Source organism: Mus caroli, unplaced genomic scaffold (assembly GCF_978045245.1).
Source record: "Mus caroli unplaced genomic scaffold, Mus_caroli_1 scaffold_13, whole genome shotgun sequence".
NCBI lineage: Eukaryota > Metazoa > Chordata > Mammalia > Rodentia > Muridae > Mus > Mus caroli.
Window position 1 is genome coordinate 31,592,797 of NW_028227268.1, and position 8,651 is coordinate 31,601,447.

General features: G+C 40.1%; 1 pseudogene; it reads left to right on the top strand.

The window, feature by feature from the left end:
• The first annotated feature begins 407 nt into the window (after positions 1–407).
• On the top strand, positions 408–8,375 carry LOC110304546 (T-complex protein 1 subunit gamma pseudogene; annotated as a pseudogene).
• The last annotated feature ends 276 nt before the right edge of the window (positions 8,376–8,651 follow it).

Below are 8,651 nucleotides of genomic sequence, written 5' to 3' on the forward strand. Positions count from 1 at the left end.
CACAGTTGGAGCAAGCATAAGCCAAAATATAAATGAACACAGACTAGGAAACACTTATCTTGTCCAAAGTAGTCTGCAGATACATGGATCATGGTTAGGAGAGTCACATGGCTCTGCATCCCAGGGCAGCCTCAGAGCTCTTGGCTTCTGTGGTAGAGTTGTATCTACCCTTCATATTTCTTTCCTTGGTCCCTAGGTCAGCATCTGTGGCATCACTCCCAAAGGATTTTTCTTCCCCCTTTCTTCTGTTCTTTTCTTCCCAGAAACATGCCAGCTATGACTGGGTATCAACAAGGGTCAAGTCTGAAGAATAAAGCCACAAGTCATTTGAACAAGGAAGGCTTCATATGAAAACTGAGGAGTGAAATGCAGTCACCTCCTAAAAGGAATGAGGACTCTAAGCCTGAATGAAAACTGTGCAGCAGATGCAGAAAGCAGCTATTACCTCTAGGGCGGAGGAAGAACAAAGAAGGGACTTAGTGATTCAGAGAGGCTTTGCACAGGCTGAGATTAAGATCCCAAAGGAAAAATGTATCTGGTACAGAATGCAGAGTCCAGCTTTCTGGAGAAACCCACATTTACTCATTACTAGAGCAGCAGCCTTCTCTGCAGTCAAGGGAAAGCTTGCTGGAAGGAGGAGGCTACAGGTAAGTTATGTGGATTCAGAGGTCAGTATTTCAATAACACATATGTGTATGCACATACATACAGATGCACTCATGACTGTATATCATTGTGCTGGCTGCCAAGGCAGACTGGATATAGGAAGAAGTTTCATAATTATACAAGGTCATTGAAAAATTATTATTCCAGGATCGTATAGTGTTAAAGACTATCATTCGGACCTGGGTGAGAAGTGAGGTCAGATACACTATACACTATTTCACTACCTCAAACCCAATTAGATGATCTCAAAACAAAAAAGCAATACATTAGTAGCAGTCACAGCCAATTTCATCAGGTCACAGATCTAAAAAACAAATAAAAATGATATTAGTTCTACAAGAAAAGGATTCCTGGAAAATAAAAGTATAACTTAGCCGGGCATGGTGGCACACGCATTTAATCCCAGCACTCTGGAGGCAGAGGCAGGCAGATTTCTGAGTTGGAGGCCAGCCTAGTCTACAGAGTGAGTTCCAGGACAGCCAGGGCTATACAAACCCTGTCTCAAAACAAACAAACAAACAAACAAACAAACAAACAAAAAGTGTAACAGTACTTTTGAGTATGAATAGGAAAACATAGATTCTTCAAAAATGAGGAAAAAATGAGAAAAATATATTTATATATGTATTTATTTATTAAATTCATTAACTATCAAATCAAATATGTATTAATAACAATATAATATATCATCTTAATAACATGTTATTATTATATGATTTACAGTATATTACCTTTAAAATATTGACATAAGTATAATATTAATATGTTATATATATACATTAATATTTTAAATAAATTAAATATAAAATATATGTATTCTTTTATTTGAAATCTGTATTCTTTTGAAAAGGTTTTAAGGAAAGAAAGAGATCCAGAAACTATTTTTAATTGTTTAAGTCATTAAAAACAACCACTTTTTAGGCAAACAAAAACCTTATAGCAAAAGCATAGAGTTAGAGAGATACAGCCTATTTGAAAGCTGTGTGACAAAGATCACTACCATGTGTTTGTATGGTAGTTTGAATGGGTATGGTTCCCATAGATTCATGTGTTTGAATGCTTGCCTATCGGGAATGACACTATCAGGAGGCTTAGCCTTGTTGGAATAGGTGTGGCCTTGTTGGAGGAAGTGTGTCACAGTGGAGGTGGGGCTTTGAGGTCTCCTGTGCTCAGACTCTGCCCAGTGTGGCACACAGTCTCCTCCTTGCTGCCAGTCAATCAGGATATAGAACTCTTTGCTCCACTAGTACCATGTCTGCCTGCATGCTGCCTTCCCACCTTGATGACAATGTACTAAACCTCTGAAACTGTAAGCCAGCCCCAGTTAAATGTTTTTCTTTATAAGAGTTGCCTCGGGTCATGTTGTGTCTTCACACTAATGAAACCTTAACTAAGATTGTTTGCAACAAAAAAGAAAACGAAAAAGAAAATTTTTTTGCAGAGTAATTAAAGAGAAAAAAATAAAAAAAGCAAGTGATTGTAGAGGAAGCCATAAAAAAAAAAGGGAAATACATAAGAACCAGTGAGGATGGAGGACACCAAGGAAGCAAGGCCTTCTAGACATAACAGGGCTGGCCCACCAAGCTCACAGAGACTGTGGCAGCATGCATAGGGCCTGCACAGATCCTAGCCAGAGGGAATCCCAGTGTTGGGAGGGAAAGGGGATTGAGCCCCCTTCTCTAAGTTTGTTCTTTAACAAACACTTGCTGGAAATACTGGCATTCTCCAATGGAGTCTCACTGGATATACATTATCTAAGCGTAGGCCTCATGTCCTGCAGTACATGACCTACATAGAAAGGGCTCAATGATATTTTTGGATGTTGGTTTGGTTTGGTTTAGCTTGGTTTTTTTTGTTTTTGTTTGTTTCTATTTTTGTTTGATTTGGTTTTGTTGTTATTATATTTCTCATAATACTGCATGTGGGCACTGTTTTATCCTACAGGTTTTTACTTACACGCCCTGGTTCCTGATTGTGGATTTTAATGACGTTTTTGTGTGTGCAAGTGTGTATGTGTCTGACTCTGCTCTGTAGGCTTCTTGTCCATTTTCTTTGATTCTTTTTTTGTCTCTTTTATTGTTTGTTTGTCCTAATTATGGTTTGTTTGTTTGTTTTTAGTTGCCTTTTTTTTTAAATGAGAGAAAGAAAGAAAGGGCACAGAGTTGGATCAGGAGGGAGGTAGGGAGAATCTGGGAAGAGTTGGAAACTGTGATCAGAATACATAGTATGAAAAAATAAATATAAATTACATTATAAATGTTCCTTCTGACTGCAAAATCAGAGCAACCTATGAGTGTAAGGAAGTAGGAAAATAGATCTGCTATGAAGAAGAGCATTTTTCAACAGCTTTCAAATAGCCTGAGACTACCAATCATAATTTTTAATGCAACTACTTCAGCCTAGCCTCTGAGAAGTTCGGAATTTGTAATATACAAATACATATGTATTTATATGTTAACATCTCTGTATGTCCTGTGTTAAATGCATATTAGAGGTTATGAAAGCAGTACTTTATTAATAAAAACTTAGAGTATGTACATACCCATCATTATAGGAATGACTGTCTAAATTTGGGTGATTTCCAATATGGAATATGATGTAGTCCAAACAAGCCATGTTTTTAGATTTAAAATTTTTTATCACATTTAGTTAGTTAGTTAGTTAGTTAGTTAGTTAGTTAGCTAGTGTGGGGGTGCTGGTGAAAGTCAGAGGACAACTTCTGCAGTGTGACTTTTGAGGGTCAAACTCACATCATGAGGCTTGGAAGCAAGCAGCTTTTCCCATTGAGCCATCTCACCAGCCTATAAATGAGCGATATTTTAAAATGTTACTTTGAAGTATATTCACACAATAAGCTAAAGTGAAAATGTTTTAGAATAAAATTTTATTATGTTTTTATAACACAATTCCATAATTATAGGATTGGTATAGACTTGCATAAATAAGTTAAAATGAAAAGAACTTTAAGTATCATTTTTTGGTATTGTTGTTGTTGTTTGTTTTTGTTGTTGTTGGGGGGTTGTTTTGTTTTGTTTTGTTTTGTTGAGACAGGGTTTCTCTGTGTAGGGCTGGTTGTCCTGAGATTGTTCTGTAGATCAGGCTGGTCTCCAAATACAGAAATCTGCCTGCCTCTGCCTCCCACTGCCTGGCTAGTGTGTAATATTTTTAACTGAACGGGAAAAAGTGGAGCTTGGGTGAGAACAAGTTGACTTTAATTTAAACATTTCTGGAATGTTTAAATCATTATAGCAAGCATGCATTTCTCTTATCATTTAAATAATTCATATTTAATAAATATGCTTCAATCAGCACAGACTTATGAATCTTTTTCTCTTTTGCTAATGGCTAAGGAAGAAGAGAGCCAATTAATTTTGTAAGATAACTTTTACCTTAGGCCTGGTGGTGAGGAAAGTCCTTTCTTTCCAGTGTTACATAAAGTCTGTGGGAGGTGTACTACCAGAGCACAGCAGAGAGTGTGGCAGTCTTGGGAAGAGAAGTGGGCAGTGTAAAGGCTTGAAGGAGGGATACAGCTGAACAGAGTTGAAAGACAGGTTTCTAAGCAGAAGTGGAGTAGGCAGTGGGTTCTATTTTAATGCTTCATTCACAAGAAATAGTTTAAGCAAGATTGAAAAAAGAAAAACTGTGAAAAAACCCTTCACCCTTCAGAACACAGTTGAAGGATAAGAAGATACCATCTGTCTCATGTACTGTCACAGGAAATTAATCTCCTAGGGTATTAGCGAGTTCTGATATCTATATCAAACTCTTTGAGAAATAACTGGTCAGAGTGACTCTACATGGTATAATATAAAGCTCAACTAAGCTATAAACACCAACAGTAGAGTCAGCCTGAAGATTCTGCATGTTTCTGGATATTCCATAGGCAATCAAAATTATTGGCAATTAATAGCAGCATCTGAGGAGTAGCCTTCCTTTGGTGGTAGCAAGATGAAGAGAAGGATGTGTCCAGGGAGAGGCTTAGCCATGATTCAATATCTCAAAGTGCCAAGTATACAACAGTGTAAAATAGTTATTGGACAACTCCAAGATTCACATTAGTATTATTACATTTTCCTTTAATAGATAAAAAGTTTAGACAATAAATTGTCCCATGCATTTGTAAATTCAAACAAATTATTCTAAGATCAAACTCGTTGTATAGGGCTTATTTAGATAGGTGATGATAATGTCAAAAGCTTTTCCACTTAAATGTCCATTTAAAAGCCTGCTGTTCAACTTAAAAGAATGTTGCCATTGGATGCTGTGATTTGAATGTGAAACATCCCCACAGCTCCATGTATTTCAACATTTGGTTCCCAGCAGGAGATGTAAGTTTAAACACTGTAGAACCTTTAGGACAAGTGGTTTAGCTAGCAGAAATGGCCCACGGGGAGTGGATGTGGAAAGTTAATATCTACTGGTTCAACATCAAGTTCTCTGCCTGTGTATGTGGGTGTGTGTGTGTGTGTGCATGTGTATGTAGAGTCTAGAGACCAATATCTTATATCTTGTGTCTTCACTTACTCTTCCCCTCATTTTTTGAGACAGTCTCTGCCTGTACCTTGAATTCACCGATTTAGCTGAGCTGGTAGCCAATAAACTCTAGGACTCTTCCTGTCTGCATCTCTCCAGTGCTAGGTTTACAAATGTGCACCATGGAGACGAGCTTCTATGTGGGTGCTAAGAATCCAAACCCATGTTCTCACTTTACCCACTGAGCCATATCTCCCACCCCCTCTGCTTCTTGGTTTGTTATGAGACGGCTCTCATAGGCTCCTGCTGTGAAGAGCTCTGTCATGCCTTCCCCGGCTGGGATGGGCAGGAACAGTGAATCCAAATAAGTATTTCCCCCTGTAAGTTGCTTCTCTGGGTATTTTTCCTAGCAACATAAAAAGTAACCAATGCACTCTATCATCTCGACCTGAAATCCTTACTTTTATATTAGGAGGGAAATGATATGGGCTATTGAGGTGCTGTAGCCTACAAAGGCACTTTCCCCAAAAGCCTGGCAACCTGAGGTCAACCATGTCAACAATGGAACCCAGGGACAAAGTAGAAGGGGAGAACCAACTCCACAAAACTGTCCTCTGACTTCCACACACATAGCATGGCATGCAACCCCCACAACACACATGTACTTCACTCACACACATGTGCACATGCATGAGCTTGCACACAGTGCTCACAAAGGATGGACATAATGTATTTGTACCAGACCACCATGGGTACCTCAGAACATGTTTATATCACATGTAATCTTTATGAGCAATAATTTTAGTATTATCTTTATTCTGCTAATCTGAACATTCATGCATTTATGTGCGACTCCCAATTAATACTGATGATCAGCTAGAAACTTCTATCTATGAAGACAAAGTGAAACCAGTTAAATCACAGATATGGTCCATGCTCTATTTTCTATCAATCGCTGGAGGAAGAACAGGTTTTGAGGTGAAAGAGATGATCTGGAACTTAGTTACTGTGTAGATCTTAAACGAGTAGCTCCGTTCTTGAAACCATGTTTCCTGCAATGTTGTGGGCCTATGAATAAAGCTGTGTAGGTCCCCAATAGATGTTTTAGTGATACAATTAGTTCAGCAGTATCTACAAGATCTTTGTCAACTCAATTCCACTATGACCCACTTGTAAAGTATACTTCATAAATATTGGCTATGTTTTTGAAGAGGAAAGAAGAAATTCACTAGCAGACAGCAAAGTCCTGTAGCCACCAGTGGCCATTGATTACTAAATTCCTGAAAGGAAAGATGGGGTTGGATGGGAAAGGCAGTGAGAGAAATAATGAGCCAAGACAAAGTTCTCTGATCAAGGCCCAATGTTTGCTTATGAGTCTGAGCCTATAAAGGGGGAACACCCATCCCCCACCACGCCAGGATCTCGTTGCTTTGTCAGGAAAACAGGTTCAGCCTATGAGCAGGTAGTGGCGTCTTGGAGGAAACTGCAGATGTGGCAGGACAATAGATTTTACCTAGGTCAGAAGATTCCATTCTAGGTGAGCTAGCAACTGTGGCAAACCAGGTCTGAGCCAGCCTGCTCAAGGCCCGGGGGGGGGGGGCACACACAAAATCTATATGCACCATCCAGTGCTCATGCTCAGTCAGAAGAAAAGTTCCATCTAGAAATATCAATGCTGCAAAGACAAATGCAGACATCATCGGGACCTGCTTGGGACCTAAATCTATGATGAAGATGCTTTTAGACCCAATGGGAGGAATCGTGATGACCAATGATGGCAATGTCATTCTTGGAGAGATTCAAGTCCAGCATCCTGCAGTAAAGTCCGTGATTGAAATTAGCAGGACCCAGGATGAAGAGGTTGGAGATGGAACCACATCAGTAGTTATTCTTGTGGGAGAAATGCTGTCTGTGGCTGAGCACTTCCTAGAGCAGCAGATGCACCCAACAGTGGTAATCAGTGCTTATCGCCTGACACTGGGTGATATGATCAACACTCTGAAGAAAATCAGTACCCCTGTTGATGTCAATAACTATGAGATGATGTTAAACATCATCAATAGCTCTATAACTACAAATGTCATCAAACGTGATCCTCTTTGGCATGCATCATTGCACTGGATACTGTTAAGACTGTGCAGTTTGAAGATAATGGCAAAAAAAAAAATTACATCAAGAAGTATGCAAGGGTAGAAAAGATTCCTGGGGGCATCACTGAAGACTCATGCGTCTTACACAGAGTTATGATTAGCAAGGATGTGACCCATCCAATAATGAGCCGCTATATTAAGAATCCTCGAATTGTGCTACTGAATTCTTTTCTGGAGTACGAGAAAGAAAGTCATACTGACATTGAGATTACACGAAAGGAGGATTTCACCCGAATCCTGCAAATGAAAGATGAGTGCATCCAGCAGTTGCGTGAGGATATTATCCAGCACAGGATATTATTCTGTGATGACCTTGTCATCACAGAAAAGGGCATCTCGGATTTAGCTCAGCACTACCTCATATGGGTCAATGTCACAGCCACTCATAGAGTCTGGAAAACAGACAATAATCGCTTTGCTAGAGCCTGTAGGGCACAGATAGTCGGCTGACCCAAGGAACTGAGAGAAGATGATGTTGGTACAGGGGCAGGTTTACTGGAAATCAAGAAGATTGGAGATGAGTACTTTACATTCATCACTGACTGAAAAGACTCAAAGACCTGCACCATTCTTCTTAGAGGAGCCAGCAAAGAGATACTCTCAGAAGTAGAAGGCAACCTCCAGGATGCCATGCAAGTGTGCCGCAATGTTCTACTGGATCCTCAACTGGTGCCTGGTTGTGGAGCCTCTGAGATAGCCGGGGCCCATGCCTTGACAGAAAAATCTAAGGCCATGACTGGTGTGGAACAATGGCCATATAGAGCTGTGGCTCAGGTGTTAGAGGCCATCCCTCGGACCTTGATCCAGAATTGTGGGGACAGTACCATTCCTTTGCTTACCTCCCTTCGGGCCAAGCACACACAGGAGAGTTGCGAGACCTGGGGTGTGAATGGTGAGACTGGTACCTTGGTGAACATGAAAGATCAGGGTATTTGGGAGCCATTGGCTGTGAAGCTACCAACATACAGGACGGCAGTGGAGACTACAGTTCTGCTTCTGTGGATTGATGACATTGTCTCTGGCCAGAAGAAGAAGGGTGATGACCAGAGCCGGCAAACCAGTGCCCCAGATGCTGACCAGAAGTGAGTGCTGAGCAAGGTGACTTCCAAGAACAGAACCAGCAGTCTCCCCTTTCCTGAGCCAGAGTTCCAGGAATACTGTGGCCATCTTTGTTTGCGAAGGATTAGGTTGAGGGGCAGCCCCCAGACTGTCCCATCTGGGTTTGCAAAGAGTACTGACTCTCTATTGTAAGCTTTCCATTTAATTTGCTTCCAATGATTAAATCTAAGTTATTTAAAAATAAAACAAAGTCTAGAGGCATAACCTTGTCAAGCAGTATTGAGATAAAGAATAAATCATAGG